Source organism: Dermacentor albipictus, chromosome 2 (assembly GCF_038994185.2).
Source record: "Dermacentor albipictus isolate Rhodes 1998 colony chromosome 2, USDA_Dalb.pri_finalv2, whole genome shotgun sequence".
Classification (NCBI taxonomy): domain Eukaryota; kingdom Metazoa; phylum Arthropoda; class Arachnida; order Ixodida; family Ixodidae; genus Dermacentor; species Dermacentor albipictus.
In genome coordinates, this window is record NC_091822.1 from 124524108 (window position 1) to 124544757 (window position 20650).

Sequence of the window (20650 nt, forward strand, 5' to 3'; positions counted from 1 at the left end):
ACACCGTACAGCTGTGCTGGCAATGGCTTGTGCGTCTGTGAAGGCAGCATTGTTATTTTGAGTTCACTGACAGGACGAAGGCTTGCTCTTCCATAACAAGGGATAACCTATGCGTTCCACAGACTGCGTCTTGCATCAGCTTAACCCTGTGTTACCAGGGCTAGACGTAATATGCATGAATTTTCGTTCACTCGCAAATAATTTTGAAGGAAACAAAAGCCTTAAATTTAGCGCCACGTTAATGCCACATGGTAAATATAGCATCGTTTGCAGGGCCTTCGGTCAAAGTACGTTCAATTAAAGAGCAATGTGCTTGTTTCGGGAGCGTTACCTGTAAGCGTATTCTTCTCCACAAACAACACCCCTTCCTTTACCTTGCACGTGTACGCGCTCACCTTCTTAGTACATCGTTTTTAACGCTTAGAACGCAAGCTTTTCTCTATACGTCAGTACGCAGAAACTTCTTTTATTACTTGTTCTACGACTTTTCTTCGCTCCAGTCCATGGCGGCTCCTTTGAGGCACCTTTGCTTCTGGCCTAGCTGTTCTTCCATGGCGCTCTCAACTCAAGTCAGCGCTGGCTCCGGTTTTACGTCATATCGCGAAGCGGAAACAAGCGCCCGATGTCTTTCAACCCGCCTTTACACAGACGGAAGGGGAGATTACTCCAGACCTCGCCAGTTCCTTTCCTCTCTGCGTGTGGCTTGCTCGGCCGGGTGGCTCGCGTCGCTGCTGCGTCCCTCCGGATTTTGCTGCCCACCGAGCGAGCCATGCCTGGAGGCTCCACCTGCGGCGTCTCAATGCCCCTCCTCCTCCTTCTACCCCCCCCCCCCCCCGACACCCCGGGCGCAGTCTGTTGCTGTTGTGCACATGGCTCCGCCGACAGCCGCCTTAATGTCTGGGCAGCGGGCCAGAAGCAACTCCCGAGGCCGCTTGCCCCCTTGGCGCTCCATAGATGGCGCTGCGCGATGCGCCCATCTGCAGACTTTGTAACCACCCGATTCAAAGGGAATAGCCACATCGGCATCATCATCAGCATCATCGGCAACATAGAGTTTTATATTAGTATACCTAGAGGCAAATCTGGCGCTGCGATCGTTCAACCATCATGGGAATGACGGGAAGTACAGGCTTCGGATTGGAATTCTATTGACTGACGAAGTAGTCTACAAGTATTTTTTTTTGGCAGTTTTGGTTTCGCTCTAAGCGCAATTGCTATAACCTGCAGTGGGACAGTGCAACGCAAAGCTCTCTGCCTTTGTTATGTTGCTCGGAGTGGCGATAGCGCGCCGGGCCAGCGACTGGGACGATGCTTGTGTCCCGGTGTGGTGTCGAAGCCTTGACGAGAAAGCGATGGCATCGTAAACGTTGAAAGAACATGTTTTGAGCGCTTGGACCTTGGTTCCTTAAGTGTGTTAGGTTGGCACTGTAGCGTTACGTGCTTAATGAAACTTCAGAATAGGACAAAGAAGGCACTACTGATACAAGATATATACAGTTGTACTTCTAGTGGTTTGACAATCAAATTTTACTGAAAGCTTCATTATGCATTGCTCGTTTATGTGCTCATTGAAATGCGTATTTTAGGACTTTGAGAACACAAACTTACTTGTGGTAGAAAAAGTTGCTGCTTCCTGGCTGTAGTCTAGTGTCGCAAAATGGGTAAGTGCAAAGCCACGCCATAACACTCCGGAAGCGGCACGTCAATATAAAATATGATGATGAAATACTCGTAGGAGGCCACTAGCGTCCTAGCTAGCACTGCATCAGATGTGCTTAACAGTACTTGAAGACGTTCAGCAATGGTGACAGCCGACGCAGCCTCTCGAAAAAGTGATAGAGTTCCGAAAAAGTGATGAAGTGCCTGTCGTCTGCGAGAAAAGTCTCGCGTTTGCAGCGAGCAGGCGTCGTAGCAGAGGACACTTGTAGCATTCCGCTCAAGGGCGCAACGCTTTGTCACAATACAACATTTTTATTTCCAGAAATACTTGATGAGTATTTTTATATAAGTACATGCGTGGTTGTTTCGCTGTTGCAAAAATTAATAAATATTTAATTTTTGGCGTTAAATTGGGAACAGAATCGCACAAGTATGCATACCCTGGTGTGTACTGGTGAGAAGCCATAGTAAACCATGCTTCCATCTCAAGGTTCTACAAAGTTTATGTAGCGTGTTGTATATTTTATAACATACGGCAGAAATAAAATTAGATTTTACGTGATAATATTTGAGTAAAGCTTTGTTTACTACGCCACAACCAAACGCCACTAGTTTAAAGACCGAAGTCAATCCGAAGCCTGTACTTCCCATCATTCCCATGTAGGTTGAGGCAACGCTCATGAGAACCCCCGTGGACACTAGCGCCACATTTCCCTCTAGGGTACTTACTAAGAAACTCTATGATCGGCAATTCACCCAGCAAAAACCGTAGGGTATATCACACGAGACGTTCATTCGAGAGATCGCTAGCCATTTGTGCGCAGGCGCGAGAGAGAAAATCTGGCGGCTTTTGCTCCTTGAATATATGACTCGTCCTAGGCACTACCGAGGAGGTTTCCTAGTGCGTGTTTAGGCGTTTGTCCCTAGGCGTGCCGGCATTGCGTAGTGGGGTTGAGTTAGTTTACGCTCGGACGCTGTTTGCTGGCGCTGTAAAATAGGTGAAGCAGCGAGCACTGACGCCCGATTTGGGGACCGCTGTGTCGAACAGTCTCGCACCTGCGGCGCTCGTGCTAAGTCAGTCGTGGCGGATCATAGCTTTATCGCACCTTACGGCGATGTGCATTGTAAATAACATCACAGATGTTTCTGTGGGAGCAGTAGCGACCGTAGTAGAGCCCGGGTTGCATAAACTGAAAAAAGTCGCGGGGCACTGTAGTGCTGAACTTAGCGTCACAAGTTGGCGGCTGGACGTAACTATATCTATTCAATCCTGTTTTCACTAATTGTAACAACGCGTCATTATTTCGCATTATTGACGGCGCCTCCAGGACACCATTGCAAAGCGGCAACGAAGGCATGAAAGCTAGAATCCGAACTGGTCCGTGGGTTGGAGCTCGCCGAGGCCTGCGCGTGCCAGGAGTGTATAAGATCGGCTGTTCGCGATAGCGGACAGCCAATTTTTTTTATGCGAACACCCCCTGGCACGCTTCGGCCTCCGCGGCCCCAAACCACGGGCCGCTCTGCTTCCAGCGTTGTTCACCCCGCTACCCTTCTGGTGCCCTGGAGATCCTGCGCCGCCTGCTTTATTATAACCTCAGGTGCTCTGCCGAGGCCTCCGTTTGCCGGTTACATGTGCCCTACTGGAGCAGTGCTTGTAAAAAATCCAATCTATCGTCGCGACGAAAAAATCGACCCGTGAATTATACAACACCAGTCACAACATTGCCCCTTCAGACACAGTGATCACCAAGGGGAGTCCACGCCCACTGCCTCACCGCGCGGGCAGCCAACGGCTGAGCGTAGACAAACTCGACCGCACTCCGCAACGCCGGCATGTCTGGGGATAAACGAATTCAGCGCGCACTAAGAAACCTCCTCCATAGCGTCTAGGCAGAGTCATATGTTCAAGGAACAAAAGCCCCCAGATTTTCTCTCTCGCGCCTACTCTTACTCGCGCCTGCGCACAAACGGCTGGCGATCCCTCAAATGAACGTCTCGTGGTATATCACTAGAGCTTCTTTTTTTTTCGTATTTGCCCAAGCATCGTGCGCATGCGCGAGTTGCGAGAGGAACATCTGGGGACTTTTTGCTGGAGACTTTCGCAAGACCTGGGGACTTTTTAGCTGGGGACTCTTGCCTCTTACGAGCGTTTGTCTAGGTACTACAAGCACTATGGTACCATGAAGGACGGTGCGTTTTGCTCGATCCTCGTGTCCGCTTAAACTTCCGTTCAGACGGGGTCATAACGGCCGATACAGAGTCCACAATGGCGAAACGGGCGGTGGTCAGTGGATGGTCCGTCTTAGCGCACATCTGGCGCACGTAGCATAAAGTTTTCCCCCTTCACAGTGCGACGGTTGTCGGCGACTGGAGTAGCATACTATCAGCGTCAAATGAAACACGAAACGCGGAGAAGGTACTCGAGGCGTAAGTGAATGCATATATTGGCTGCCGTCCAGTCATCACCATTGACATGCGCGCATCCCATCCAGTTTGACAGAACTGCGCGATGATGCTCCCTCTATACTGCGGTAGCTTCGTTTCCGTTCTGGTTCCATTTCAATTGAAAGCGAGAAAAGAAAAAAAGATCAAAACAAATGCTCGCAAAACTATCGCAGTATATAGACGAGCGTATCCTCGCTCCCTAGCAGGCAACGCTAACACATGCATCCACGAGACACAAGCGCTTATGTCTCGTCCTTGTTACTTTGTGGATTCATGTGTTAGCGCTGTTGCAATTTTCAAATGAAGTATGCACTAATTCGCCCAAAAAGAAGTTTTCATCTAGCAGGCGACCCGGATACGCGAATCTATATCTAATGATGACTGTTAGAACGCGCTAACTGTACCACGCTCACCACTGTTTCGCGATTAATTTGATGATGACTGCACATGCGGTTTCACCGCAGGGTGCAACAATATTTTAAGCTTCCGTGTTGTTAGATGTGTGTTTGTTTTTTCTCGCTTCCAAATAAACGAGAACCCGAACAGAAACAAGAATATCGCAGTATAGGGGGAGCATCATCGCGCAGTGCGGTCAAACTGGATGTGCCCTCCTGTCAATGGTGATGACTGGACGGCGCGCGCCATGCGTTCAGTCACATATTCTTCGGCCACGCGCCGCCCAGCCATGAACGAGAACCTAAATTTAAACCTGCAAATTAATATTTTACGGTAACATGAATTCGAACTAACAACGCGCGCCATTATGCATTGGTCTTCGGCCGCCAAAGCAGCCGCCGACCAGGGACTCCAGGGAACGTCCAGCTTTCAAAAGCGCAGTGATTCAAAGAGAACGGAAGCGTTAAGTGGTCAGCAGTGGAGATAAGCGAGAAACCTTTAGAGTTTGTGTGGCAAAAGAAAGCAGGAAATAAATTAATAGAACCGGAGTCGTTACAGGTTAAGGCGCCGGCACAATATTCTGGTAGAGATTTTAATGAAGAAATAAAATCTCAACAAGAGAGGCAGAATGCTAGACTTCGAAAGATACAGGGGAACTTGATTAGCCCATGCAGGCTGTACGACTCTTTGTCACCACCCTGTTTCGAAAGAGACGCCAATAAAATTCATCGTCATCATCGTCGTCGTCGTAGTCGTCGTCATCATCATCATCATAATCATCGTCGTCGTCGTCATCGTCGTCGTCTTCGTCATCAACGTCATCATTAGAATCAGCTTTTATTATCCCAAGATTTGGGTGACGCTCCACGCAAAGGGACACACGCAAGTCATCTGAGTCTGGGGGCCAAAAGCACACTCTGATTGGCCATTTGATACGCATTACGTGGCGTGTTGCACCAGCGAGGCACGCAAGACGACAGACAAAGAAGACGAATACACGAAGCCGTTCCCTGTCGTCTTTGCTCCGTTTGTACCGCGCATTATGTAGTGAATCTTAGGGGCCTGGGCACATCGCACATGGAAGCTGAGAGACAGTTATGACAAAAATGCATAATTGCAGTAGACGGTGAGCAAAAACTGAAAAAGCACGGGCACCAGTGAAAGACCGTAGTACGTTATGTGTACACCCATTTTCATAGGTCCTAAAAAATTGTTTAGATTATGGGGTTCTACGCGTCGAAACCGCCATCTGATTATGAGGCACGCCGTAGTAGGGGCTCCGGAAATTTGGAACACCCTGGCTTCCTTAAGGTGCATTTAAATCTAAGTACGCGGGTGTTTTCACATTTCGCCCCCACCGATATACGGGCGCCGTGACCGGGGTTGGACCCCGCGACCTCCTGCTTAGCAGCCCAGCACCATCGTCACTAAACACCTACAGCAGGTAGTCCTAAATATTGAACAGACACATACATCTCCAATGCTCAGAAGTATACAAAACAACCAGAAATGCGAGCAAAACGATTTTCCGCGCCATCGTCATCACTGTGTAAAAAAATTAAATGGTGGTGCGTCCATCCTTTAGAGACGATTGGTCACTTTAATACTATTAGCGATCAATTTTTTGCTGGTGCATAATTGTTTATGTGTTTTATATAATGATTCTTATAAAAAGCGGCACATGTCCAGCGGCTCAAGTTCGCATCAAAGAGGTTCGTTGAAGAGCACCACATACCGAGTATCGCATACCCAGTGATCCAAGCTGGCGTGAAAAATAGTCATTTTGAAGTGCGGCAAATATTTACACACACACACACACACGCACGCACACGCACGCACACACACGCACACACACACAAACACACACACACGCACACACACACAAACACACACACACGCACGCACACGCACACACGCACGCACACGCACACACACACACACAGACACACACACGCGCGCGCGCGCGCACACACACACACAAACACAAGCACACACACACGCGCGCACACACACACACGCACGCACGCACACACAAACACACACACACACACACGCACGCACACACGCACACACGGACACGCACACACACACACAAACACAAACACAAACAAACACACACACACACACACACACATGGAGCAAACTGGGTGAAGGTCCCAAAGAACGTTAATAGCATTATAATTGCGTGCTTTCAACATCCCAAAGCAAATCACGCGCTATGAGGGACACTAGCGGAGGCGAAATTAATTCGGCCACCTGGGGTTCTTTAACTAACACCAAAAGCTCGGTGCACGAGCGTTGCCGCCTTCAGCCCACGTCGGAACGTGGTAGCGGAAAGCGGGGATCGAACCCGCCAGCTCATGGTCAGCCGTAGAATGTACACATGTCTATTCATTCCTAATAGGAATGTCCAACAGTGCCAGTACTAGCTATCGGCTTTTTTTTTTCATCTCTTCCTGGTGCCTTTTGCTGACCACATCTCAGGTGTCAGCCGCTAGAGCTAAGTAGTTACATTTTGCACAGCAGCAATAAAAAAAAAGTCGCGAAACAGCATCACACCCCACATTGTGGATGCGTGGAGCAGTGTGAACCACGGCTGGGCATAGTCACTGCCTAATTTTTTTTTTCTCTTCAGTAGCTTATTTTATGCACTTTATAGCAATACGTTTCATCTATTTGTCGCTTCCGTGGTCGATTGGCACGTCGGTGTTCCAACAAGTAAAGCGCGTGATCTCGGAGGTCCCGTTTTACGGGCTATGAATTGCTTAGAACTTCCTGAGCAGTTTATTTATTCACGTTCATTCTTTCCTCGTCGTAAAACTACGGATGCGGCGATGGTTCGAAACGAGTTACTGTTTCCGGGCGATTCACCTGTAACTCGAAATAACCATAACTCAAGAAGTGCGATGATGAAGAAAAGGCTGGACATAAACATACAGACACGAAGCCAGAACATGTCAGCCAGTAGGGACGCCATGCCGTGCTGTCCTCATTCTTAAATACCGGAAGATGTTCCTTCGAACTGCATTTTAAGAGACTTTCTTAACTCCGTCTCTCATTCGTGATAACAAGTAGAGTTATAACTAAAGACAGCTAGTGCGATCCCCTGCTTGTTCAGATTCTTCCTGTGGCTTCTGTGATGTTGTAGACTCGCTCTTGGACAGGAAAGTGAAAAAATAAATCAAATTTTGAGTTTTTTACGCACCATAGCCACGGTATTATAATGAGGCACGCCGTAGTGGCCGGACTACGCAAGAACCCCATGGGGTTCTTTACCGTGCCTGCAATGCACGGCACACATGCGTTTTTTTTTTTGCATTCCGCCCCCATCGAAATTCAGCCGCCGCACCATCGGGCTTAGCAGCTCGACGTCAAAGCCACTAAGCCACCACAGAAGGTAGGAAAGGGAAGATAAATCACTGAACAGACTTGGCCCTTTCTTCCACAAACTGTGTTGGCTGCGGATAGTGAAAGCATCACCGCCGTCTTCGGCTTTAAATAAGAATTGCTGTGAGGGGATTGTGAACAAAGCAACTGTTCTGCGGTCACAGTTATTCCTTCCTTTTGACCACTATTTTTTTTGTGTGTGTGTATACTACTTGTTTTCCCCAGTCAGATACACCCAGTCTCGTTACACTTCCCGTTACTGTCGTTGTTGTCTATTTTGTTGCTTACTGTTCCTCGGCCCATATCGTGACTAAGCGTTCCTGCCGAAGGACTCCAAACTTACCTCAGCCCTTGGCAGAGCTAGGCCTAAATCTTTAGAGAACGTTCAAAATTTTGTTATTTATGGTTAACTCCTTACTCTATATAAACGCTGCCTTCTCCGCCAATACAGGCTTGCCGGAGCATCGTTTTTGTCGCCTTGTTTCTAGTTAATTTTTATATTGCTTGCAGCTTTGTTATAGAAAAAAATAAAATTGGGTGTATATGGCAGGTATATCGGATCGCTTCTCCAGAGAGCACTTTAAGCATCAGATATTTATGCTTGTTTCCAAGAATTCGCCTCACTTCTGCGTCACCGTTAGCGACAACAATAAAAGACCCCTTAATGACCAGACTATAGTGCTCTTCATCAAGTTACTTCGTTTCTCGATTGTATATGTTTTCAACCTTGAAGGAACGTTTTTCTGTAGTGTTTATTCTGCAAAGGTGTACAATAGACCACGAAAGAGGCAAGGAAAAAGCAAGGAAAAGGCAAGGAAAAGGCAGGAAAGATAGCCAGAGGTGAATATTCACTTTGCTGCCCTGGCACAAAAAGAAAAGGAGGGTTAGAAGGAAGTGAAATCAGACGAATGGCACACGTTAGAGAAAAGAAACCTGCGGCAAGTCTTTAGTCGTTCACGCAGGTCACTTGACAACAAAAAGCACAGTAATGCTTGTACAGCATTTTGTTTCGACAATGGGTCATGCAGACGCTGTAAGATAACCGCCCTAACAAAAGTCGGTCGATGAATAGAAATTGTGCCCACTCGTGCGACCACTAGTGCGATCATTGGTGTGACGGGTATAACGTTGACAGTATTCTATGCCTCTAACCTCCTAGTACTGATTGCAGAGACGATAAACCTACACTGCACTCGAAGTTCCATGAAACCGCCAATGAGGTTTAAGCCTTGCCCAAACTTCATTGCGGCGTGTTTGTAAATTTGGTGCTATCCTCATCCAAAGCTGCACCGTACTGAAAAGCTGTGCTGTAGCACTGTCCCGAAAAGCGGAAGTACGTACATCTTCTTCCTCAAAGCTACTCCGTGGGTTGCAGCAGATGACGTCCGGCCCACGCCGGTGTGTCGTCTGCTTACTTGCTCTGGCTGGAGCCGTTGCAGACGACATGTGTGTGTTCCGTGCCTGGGTGAACTTGGTGAGCGGCTGCCAGCGGCCCGCTGGTTGAAGAGGCGCTTTTTTTGGACCGCGGGGCCCATTTGTGCAGGGCAGAGGGGGGCCAAAATAGCTGCCCGCTGCTCTGCCGCTGCTGCTGCCACGGCTTGGCTACCTGCAGGGGCCCCTTCTCGTGTGACAGGCGCCGCCATCTTGGGACTGCCTTTTGTCCCTAAGTCGAGCCTGGCCATCGTCAGCCGGTCGCTGGTGCAGAGCGGGTGGTGGCTAGATGCTTGTGACGTCAATATATCGCATCCTTATGAGATGTATTGCTCGAATGGCTGGGGGTAAACGTACGCGTTGGTTCGAGTTTGAGCAGTCCGCCACATTCCTTAACCTCATTAATAGCAAAATAACGGATCGGAATGGTCTCATGGATACTTGATTGTGCATTCACACTAGCGCATGCTGTGTGACAAATGGTTTTGTTTGCCGTGTTCAACACAAGCAATGGAAAGCAAGGCTTTCCATTGCAAAGATTACAATTTGAATTCGACATTTAGCTTCTAAATCAGATTCCAATATTTTCTCTTTAAGCCGCATCAGCAGACGAAGAAATTTTTGTGAGTGCTATACGGTTAGGATGTCTCTCCGTGGTGTGACAAATGCAGGCTTTGGAAACGAGGGGGCAAGAAACTTTGTATCAAGCGAAGATTCAACGGAACTAAAAAAAAAACGATACTCTGGTCCTATAACCCGACAAAAATGAGCACATCAAAATGTTAATATTATGTGCTATAACCCGGAGCAGTTCTTGGTGGGGTTCCAATTCTACTATGATATGGCTCCAATGCCTGAGAAAGATGAAAATGCTTCGGTGAATGCTTGCAGGAGTGCGCAAATCGGTGATTTCTGAACTCATTACAATAAGATTTATGAACTTCTGTTTTTGACAGCATGGAGGGGCTTTTTGTGTAACCAAGATGGCAGAAAACCTAAGAGCATTAGGATGTAGTAGCAGCGTTTGTGCCAACACTGACAACCAATGTGGTTCAGACCAAGAACAATAAAAATTTAAGACTAGACATTGCCCCCGTTTTGAAACAACGAAGACTAGAGCGTGTGAAGACGGCCGGCCGTTTGGACGGACGGACGGACGGATGGATGGATGGACGGACGGACGGACGGACGGACGGACAGACAGACAGACAGACAGACAGACAGACAGACAGACAGACAGACAGACAATTAGATAGATAGATAGATAGATAGATAGATAGATAGATAGATAGATAGATAGATAGATAGATAGATAGATAGATAGATAGATAGATAGATAGATAGATAGATAGATAGATAGATAGATAGATAGATAGATAGATAGATAGATAGATAGATAGATAGATAGATAGATAGATAGATAGATAGATAGATAGATAGATAGATAGATAGATAGATAGATAGATAGATAGATAGATAGATAGATAGATAGATAGATAGATAGATAGATAGATAGATAGATAGATAGATAGATAGATAGATAGATAGATAGATAGATAGATAGATAGATAGATAGATAGATAGATAGATAGATAGATAGATAGATAGATAGATAGATAGATAGATAGATAGATAGATAGATAGATAGATAGATAGATAGATAGATAGATAGATAGATAGATAGATAGATAGATAGATAGATAGATAGATAGATAGATAGATAGATAGATAGATAGATAGATAGATAGATAGATAGATAGATAGATAGATAGATAGATAGATAGATAGATAGATAGATAGATAGATAGATAGATAGATAGATAGATAGATAGATAGATAGAAAACCATTTTGTTTTTTCGTCCGCAAAATACCTGAAATGCTCCGTTAGCAGTCTTTGTTCGTAAAGTTTCTTGGCATCACAGTCATGAAAAAATAAAGAGAGATGGGGTATGTCTTGATACTGTACCTTTTTCGCGGTGCCAAAAAAAAAGGGGGGGGGGGGGGGGGTACGCTAAATGGATACTTTATACGCATGCTACGTAGAGAATTCGTGATTATTAATTAAATCTGTTTGCTCAGGCTAACGCCGGATTACTTCAAATATTTTCTTTTCAACATTCTTACAGCAAGGTCAGAACGCTGTCGTCATGCCAGTCTTCTTAACAATAGCTATTCCCCTCGAGCCTCTCACCTTCATTTGGTCTTATACTGTAAAGCGTGTTCTGTCTGTAGCACAGTAGTGTACTGAGGCAAAGCATACACAAGCACCGAAGGCACGAGTACACGAGTTGGTCAAACGGAACGCACCTGTTCAGCAGACACGATGAGCCATTGCACAAAGATACAGGACGCGGTGCAGATTGGCCTCGCATGTCACGCAATGTGCTTCTGTGACGAACGATATATTTATTCACTTATGGACTTTAATTAATATCCCAGGGTAACGCTGGGACACTAAGAGACGCCGTATTCCTGACTCACTTTCAAGACTCCGGATTCGTTTTGACCCCTCGGGGTTCTTTAACGCGCACCTAAATCTAAAGACACGAGCGTTCTTTGTATTTCGAAAACACAGAAATTCGGTCACCGGGGAAATAACCCTACGACCGGGAGCTAAGTAGCAACGACGGACGCGTTCCGCGACCATCCCCGTATACGGTGGCAGACTTGGCGCACGCTTGCAAGGGAGCGCGTCGCAACGCTTTGTCGAAGCGCAGGGTCCAACAGCTCTCTAGATGGAACTGTCACTCAAGCGCCACAATCCCGAGAGACAGATGCGTCGCGAGTCACTGAGTGACAGTACAATTGCACTCTGCCTCTGTACTCGTCGTAATGGAGAGAAAAAAAGAGAGGGGGGTGGGGAGAGAGAACACAAAGAAAAGCAGAGGAAGTCAACCAGACAAACGTCCTGTGTACGGTTTACTATCCCACACAGTGGTTAAGGAAAGCGGGAATAGAAGGCGGGAGAGAGTGAATACTGCGTGAATGTGGGAGTATGCACAGGACTGCTGTAAACGGTCACCCAGGCCGTCGCGCTTCAGGAGCTGCACTAGTGCGCGGATAGCTTACTTTCGCGCAAGAGACGAACGTATGTGGCCGCGTTCTCAGTATCTCTAACTAAAAAAAAAAGTCGCAGTGGATTCTCTACGAAGGTAATGTCGTGGCTCGTATGATTTGCGTACATTACACTTGCTCAACTTTTTGTTTACTCATTACTTCTATCGGTGAAAAGCAGAATATAGGTATTGGGGTAGTACAGGGGGCTTACAGAGTGCAACGTGCATGATACACACAGATAAGTTTTCTTGTATACAAGCATGGTTGTACCAACAATCCTAATAAAAGCCAGATGACTGAAGACTGACGCTTCGTATTTTCACCAGACAATAGCAAACATACGCCCACAACCAATCTAGGATTCATAATTATCCTGTTTGAGGAGACGCCCTATGAGTGGCGTACTCTTTTCTCTAAACTCACGTTTATTTTTTATTTTTTTGTTGTATGAATCACACGAACAGACAAAGTGTGTTGGTAAAATGTCCGGGTGTTCTGAGCACTGCTCTATTTATTGCTAAACGCATTATATCTTGTTGTTCCTCAGTTGTACATTACTTGTACAAAGTTTAATGTGCGCTCAAAGCGTTCTTTGTCTTAGTTAACTTTTCATGTGAATATAAAACACTTTCTGTTCTTATTGCTGCTATGCCGCCGCCATTGCCATAAGCCGTGTGGTAGAGTATTCTAGGAATTATGTCAGTGAGCAGTTTCTTCTGCAGATGTACGTCCACGCCATTAGAAGCAGCCCACGTAGTTGTTCTAAAGCCATCTATAGCTTAACTACTCTTCAATATTTAAGGAACGCGCAATACAATGGTCGATCAGAAAGCATTTTGTTGACCACGCACGTCTTTCCTAATTATATTTCTCAATGATGTGACGAATAACTGCCATTGCGAAATCATGTTCGACATTATGGTAGGCGTTTTTCCTTATATGGATTCTAAGGCACCACTTGGGCCCGGTGGCGCAATGTTGAATTACTGCGCATACTGGCAAGACGAGTTCTGTGGAATCCCGCAAGTTGGAGGAAGGCTCATCGAGGGGAAAATTGTCGTCCACCCGAGTGTAACACGGTATCTACAAAGAAAACTCATACGTGTTTCTCAGAGATAAAGCTTTGCGCTTGAGGGAAACCTTGTTCTTTGTCCGTGATTCGAACCCGGCACCAATGCCTTTCCGGTACGGTCGCTCTACCATCTGAGCTAACCAGGAGGCTAGTGCATCGCAGTGTGAGGGTGAATTAATAGGCAACTCGAAGGACAAGGTCATTGAATATGGCAAATCAGTTCTGCGGAACTGGACTGAACTGTTAAGAACTGGAGAACTGAACTGAGAATTTTTGCTTTCCTGAACTTTCCTCCGCCTTGCGGGATTCCTCAGAACAGATTTTCCATATTCAGTGTCACTGTGCTTCGAGTTGTCGGCTAATCAGTCCTCGCGCTGCCATCTACTAGCCTCCTTGTTACCTCAGATGGTAGAGCGACCGTCCCGTAAAGGTGTTGGTCCCGGGTTCGAATTTCAGACCAGAAACAAAATTCTCCTTAATCGCAAAGCTTTCTTTCTTAGAAACCTGCATGGGGTTTCCTTTGCATCTTCGTGCTGCAATTAGGGGGGATGCCAATTTTCCCTTTCATGACTGCGCACACTGAATGGAGGCGCAATTAAATATTCAAAATTACTCAATCTATATTTTGTAACGTTTTTGACAACGACGTCCAAGCCTAATTACTTGATCTTTTAAAGCGTATTCTAACTAATTTCGTTTCGCACTTGTATCACGACACAGTTGTACGTTCAGATATAATAATATCGCTGTTGAATACAGCTAGATGTACGTTGTAATGCATCAAGCAGCAAAATTCACTGCCAAGAACTTTCATTCTCTTCTTAGAAAATAGTAAAATAGATCTTTCACTTTTTACTTTACTTTTTCTTAGGAAAGAGTTCCTATTTTGAAAATTGGTCAAGGTTGCGTCGGGGTTCGAGAGGTCTTCTGCGATGCAAATAGCAAGATTGATATTCCGTGAATACCAATATGGCCGGAAGTAATCTGAATAATTATTCGCTTACATTAGCCTAATGATCGCGGATGAACAAAAGCTTTCCGTGTTCTTATTCTTTTTTTTTCTGCGCTCTTGCATGATGGGTCGAATTCTATAAAATTGAATAGCCTGCCAAACTTCCTTTTTCTTTTCTTCTTTGGCGGGAATTTTAATTAGCTAGGAGTCCTCTAGTAGACCATAACTTACTCGTGTGGTTGGCATGCTAAAGCTGTAAATATTAATGAAGCGGTTTCGTTACTGGCTGTTCGGAAATAAAGTAATAAAAGTTTAAAATAGAAGTTAAAAGTGAGAAGCGCGCCTTTGAATTTTCTCACAATGGCGCTTCAAGTTTCTGCTTATTGTAATATCTTGCGGTAATCTGTTTATCGTCATAAATTAGATTGTGCAGGGCATATTAAATTGCTTCGACGGTCACTTATTTCATAAATATGAACTACACTTGTATGTTTTCGTTAAATCAAACGAAATAACCATCTGACAATTTACTATATTCTTTAGGCTATGTTGATCAAGTTTAGAGCAGAAGCCCATTTCAATGCTAAGAATTTCATAAGCGCGCCTGTGGATGGATCTATTAAAGGTTACATGTATATACAACGTTTATCAATTTATCAATTATGAGAATTGCAGAGATGCAATACGGAAGGAACTCTGGTCAGCTGTGAGCTTCAGTTACTGTGAATATACTCACCCTTATTTAATTGATTTCTAAACGAATTGACAAATATCACGTGCCTAACACATGCGATGACTTTGTGATTACTTAGTGAACCAATAACACGCTTTATACCGAGGCATTCTATAGCTTTGTTTTACGCATGACATTTTTTTTTATTGTTTCTTACTGTTTCCAACATAGACCTTCTTTGCGCTGCCTTTATTAGACGTTAGTGAGACGTAGGACTTGGACGTCGCTACAGTGCATAAAATAGCCTGGAATGATAAAAAAAACACGTCGCGATAAGCCTGTCAGTGATTAGAATAAATCTTCTAAGGAACTAGCCAGCCAAAGTGAGCTCAAGGCCGTTTATTTCTTTTTTTCTCTCCCTCGCTGTCTCGCGATCTCAGCCAGGCTAATCACGCACCGTTGATGCGTTCGCGTTAAGCGCGTGCGCGTACACTGCGGACCTGAGGCAGGACGCGTAAAACATCACTTTCGGCGGGTTGGCGAACGAATAAGAGCTGACAACGACCCGTTTTTACGCATTCTCGTTTGCCAATGAGAGAGAGGGGAATAAAGAGGGAGAAATCAAGGAGGCGAGAGTAAAGGGGGAATAACAAGAGGCGCAAAAGGCTATTCGTGCACTGGTGCAGTTCTCGAACTGAACAGACACGAGTGATCGTTTATAGTCCTCCTGTGCATCTTTCTCACGTGCACGCAGTGCCAGAAACGCCTGCAAAATATTCTGGCACTTGCCAAGTGTGGTGGCAGGGGGGACAGCTTTTGCTGCGGACATCGCAACTGACTCGCCTAAAGCGTAGGCTTGAACTATTCTCTCGGGGCAAGAACACTAACTAGCCCTTGACATCGTTGCATGGCGGTCTTCTTCCCATAGAATGACGCTTCCCAGCTTTAGTGGTCAGACGAGAACCGGTCGGCATATTGATCATAGCAAGACCTGCTGTGGGAAAGAAAAAAAATCTGTAGTGAGAGTCCTTTTGAACGCGCGCTCTGAAATCAACAGGTCGATCGTTGCGGAGGGATGCCAGGCTTTCCGAGCAACGAATAACGGCGATGTCTCTGCCTCGGAGAATGTGCACCAGATGGTATACAAGCGTGTTACGTTATAGGATCGCGCAGCTTCGGAAGGTGGCACTGGTTGAGATGAAGCCCTTCCTCTTGTAGGCGGCAGCAGGGGTAAAAGGTACCCCGGCCCAAATACTCTTCTAGAAAACTTCCTACACCCTCATGCTGTTTAAGAGCGAGGTCCCTAAGAAGTAATTCTCACTTGCTAGTCGGCATTCCTACAAAAATTACGACTGCTTCGCTTCCTTTCTTTTTCCTATTATTATTATCGACGTCGTACTATTAATACGATGTCGTCCTGAGCGGGTAAGCCTGTCTGACGAATGATGCCACGATTCTTCGCGCCTCTGGGTGCACGTGCATTAGGTGGGGCCGCCAAGATAAAATGCCCCGGCCAGACCTCGTGCGTGCTTCTTTTCGAGAGATTGAATAGGATGTCGTCGGAGATTGAACGCGGCACCACAGGCCCAACGACGGGACCCCGTCTGAGCGCCCAGGGCGGCAGCGATCCCGGGCTGGGCGGGAGCCCGAACCTCGTGTATAGCATGTTGCAACACCGCGATCCTTCGAGGGACGCTCTCCTCCTCTTTCAGTCCATGCAACTGCAGCGAGAAGCGCAGTCTCGAGATCTGGAATAGCCACCGGAGCCGAGAAAGAGAGAGAGGCACGCGCTTTGGACGGGCGCGCATTGTTCCCTGTCGCGGCCGGATTTAAACAGTTCGTGCCCTTCCATCTCTTACTAAACTCTCCTCTCCTACCACTGCATCGCCATCCTCCTCTCCCTCTTCTCTTGGCAGCGCCATGTCTGCGGAGCTCTGTTTCTGTCGCATGCCCCGGGACCGCGCCGGAGCTAGCTGGACCAAGAGGCCGCCCATACGAAGCTACAGCGCCGCCAACGGAACCTGTTTTCAGACAACGCCGTGCTAACGCGAATTTAAGCGCGCAGCTTAATTTGCGCTTTGCCCTTTGCCTGGATATACAAGGAGGGTACGTAATGAGCGCCTTGTTAATGATGCACTCTTAACAAAGGGCAGGCGCGGCCTATACTCTTCGCCGTTTGTTGCTCGTGCATCCTGATCTCCGTGCTCTTGCCCTTACTCGCCGTCGTGGGGGGGGGGGGGGGGGGGGAGCATATTGTTACGTAGTGTCGGACTCAGTCATGTGTGCGTCAACTTTGCGGCATAGGGCCAAGACGTCCTGAATGTACGTGACGTAGGGCTCCGTTGACGTCTGCACACGACCGGAAAGCGCCTTCTGCGCGGCAAGTTGGTGACCGTAGGGGTTGCCGAACAAGTCTCGAAGCTTTTGCTTAAGCGAATCCCAACTGGTCAGCTCATCTTCGTGCGTCCGATACCAAACTCGAGGTGTGCCACCGAGGTAAAAGACGACGTTGGCGAGCATGATAGTTGGGTCCCACCGGTTATTGCGGCTGACGTGTTCGTAAAGGCTGATCCAGTCCTCGACGTCTTCCCCATCTTTTGCCGAGAATACGCCAGGATCACGGGGAGCGGAGAGGGTGATGTAGGTCGTCGAAGTGGCAGCAGGTGTCGGAGCCGGTGGAGTCGGGTTGGCGTCGCCGGGAGCCATGAAGGTAGGCTCGACGTACCGTCCACTGCGAAGCTCCGTGACAAGGTACAGGGAACGTCCACCTCCACCAAATATGTTACGTAGGAAGACACCGACGAAAAGCTATTTACAAGTATATTTACAAGTATATTTACAAGGCAATACGCCGCAGTTGACCAAGAGGCAACATGATGATGATGATGATGTCCTGGATGAGTTTGGCGCTTACCCACTCGCGGGGATTGGCCAAGAGTCGGGCAGACTTTGCTTATGTGTTCAGAAAAGGAGGTAAAAATCTAAAATTTTGTTACATGAATTTAGGCGAGGGAAAATCGAAATGGTTCAGTAGATTGTCATGCTACGTAGAGGAGAAAAAAAAGTATCTTGAATATATCAATGAGGCAATAGAGGAGGAATGAATAAAATAATATGGTCATCAATGAAATCGGTTTGATTCAATAAGAAATTTTTCTAAGGCGAAGCAAACATTCCTGTGTGAGTGCCCAAGCACAGACGCTCCGAAAGACAGCAGTACCGGAGTGTTCAATGGCAGACCAAGCTGTCGCACTGTAATTTCTAATGTCATTTTCCTCGTGGAGGAGAAACGCCGGCATTCCAGTAGGTAGTGCTCAATCGTCTCTAATGCATTGCAAAAATGGCACAATGGGGATATTGCCAGACCAGATCGGTGCATGTAAAAATTTAGAGATGGGACTCGACAACGTAGTCTCGTTAATGTAACCTCCGTTTGTCTTGTTTTGCAAAACTTCCTGCTCCAAGGGAATTGTAAGTGGCGTAGTTCCAATGATGAATTGAGGTTCGAGTGAGATGTTAAAAGGATGTATCTTCTGAACCTGGCGGACGTGATAAAGCCCGTTGTTGGAAGAAGGGGAAGCACTGGGCCGCTGATAGAAGCCTTGGCCAAGCTGTCTGCCACCTCATTCATAAATATGCCTTTGTGGCCAGGTACCCATATTAATCGTAAACTTCTCAAATGACTTGGAGCCAGTGAGTTCAAAGTTTTCAATATGTGTGTCTCGCCGGGAGCAGTAAGTGAGGTGCACAGCGACAAAGAATCTGTGATTATTACCGCCGTTGACCTGAAAGACTGTAGCTTTCGTAAAGCTAGGACAACAGCTAGGAATTCCGCTAGGTATATTGGAGTGAAGTCGGGAAGTCGAATAGAAAAAGACCAGTCCAATGATGATGAGAAGATTCCAACTCCTGCCTTTTCATCAATCTGCGAAGCATCCGTTGCTATAATTACGTTAGTGTGGAGTTGATTCAAGTGATCCTGGAGTAAGCCGTTAAGAATATGTGAGGGAAGCTGCTTTGCATTATTTGGGAATAGGTCATCATAAGTAATAACTAGTGAATTTGAGATTCTGTTTTCCGTGATTATATCATTTATATTTACGTCTAACGGATTCAATAATGATTGCGATACAATGACTTGTGGCGTGTGAAACCGTGGCCATCTGACTCCAAAAAATTGGACTCGTTGTTTGATGAAGATCGAATGAGACCTTCTTAGTGGGGATTCATAGAGCCTTATAAACGCTTGAACGGTGAGTATTTTAAATCTCATTTCAAGGGAAGGTAATCGTGCTTCCTTGTAGAGTACAGCGTTGGCTACAAACTTTGGAAGCCCCAGACATAAGCGAAGCGCTTCCCGTTCTAGCAAAACTAGTGGGCGTAGCTTGTAAGCCGCGGCGCCGGAGAATAATACACAACCGAACTCTAGTATAGGTCGAATGTACATGCGGTAAATCATTATGAGTGTGTCTCTGCGCATGCCCCATCGATAATTACTTATCCTTCGTAATATCCCCATTGCACGAGAAGCTTTTGAAGTTATATGTTCAATATGCGGATGCCAATCAAGATTACCATTATAAATAATTCCAAGGTACTTGACCTTTTCCACTTGTGGGATAGTGGAGTGACGGTATGAAAGGGATATAGTAACTGGGTCTCGTAGGGGAAAGACAAGAACGGCACTCTTATTTACATTAAGGGACAAGCGAATACTGTCCAGCCATGCTTCTAGCTCGCATAAGTATTTCTGCAAGCATTCGTACAGTGACTGAATATCACTTGCTGATGCAAAAAACGCTATATCATCAGCATAAACGTACGTGCTTACATTTTGATAATGAGGAATGGAGCTGAGTAGGATGTTAAACAGCAGCGGGGACAAAACTGCCCCTTGAGGAACCCCGCGTGTTTGTCTGAATTTTCCCGATGAAATTCCGCTTTGTGCACAGTAAAACTCCCTGCCCTGCAAGAACTCTGCAGTCCACGTCACGAAGTAGTCTGGCAATCCAATATCCTGCATCCTTTTTATTAATAAAGGGTATTCCACACTATCGTATGCTTTAGAAATGTCTAACGTGACTAGGGCAGCATATTGTTTTTGGTAACGAGCCAACTGAATTCGGCTTTCTAGGTCGATATGTGCGCACCAAATGGACATCCCTGGTCGAAAGCCAATTTGGCAGGGGCTCAATAATTCTCTTGTGGTTACAAACTGAACCATACGTGCGTTTAATAACCTTTCTATTAATTTTACGAAATTTGATGTTAGAGAAATAGGCCGAATATTGTCTAGGACAAACCCTTTGGTTTGGTCTTTCAGCAGAGGAATCACCTTCGCAATTCTCCACACAGGAGGGAACCATGCATATTTTACTGAGCAATTTATGGTATCTAACAAGCCGTTAGGAGCGACTTCAAAGAGAAGTTTAATCATCTTGGTAGTGACTCCATCGTGACCTGGGGCTGCAACTGGTAAACAGGAAACGGCTTGGGACAATTCTGACATGGAAAACTCTTCGAAATCTTCTGAAGTGCCCTGCGCGTAAGGAGAGAAGGGAAGAGAGGTAGCGAAGC

At 46.3% G+C, this 20650-nt stretch overlaps 1 protein-coding gene across 1 annotated transcript in view; it reads left to right on the forward strand.

The window, feature by feature from the left end:
- Nucleotides 1-20650, forward strand: part of SERCA (ATPase sarcoplasmic/endoplasmic reticulum Ca2+ transporting SERCA) — a 164464-nt gene that overhangs the window by 14199 nt on the left and 129615 nt on the right. The gene's annotated exons all lie outside the window — the stretch shown is intronic.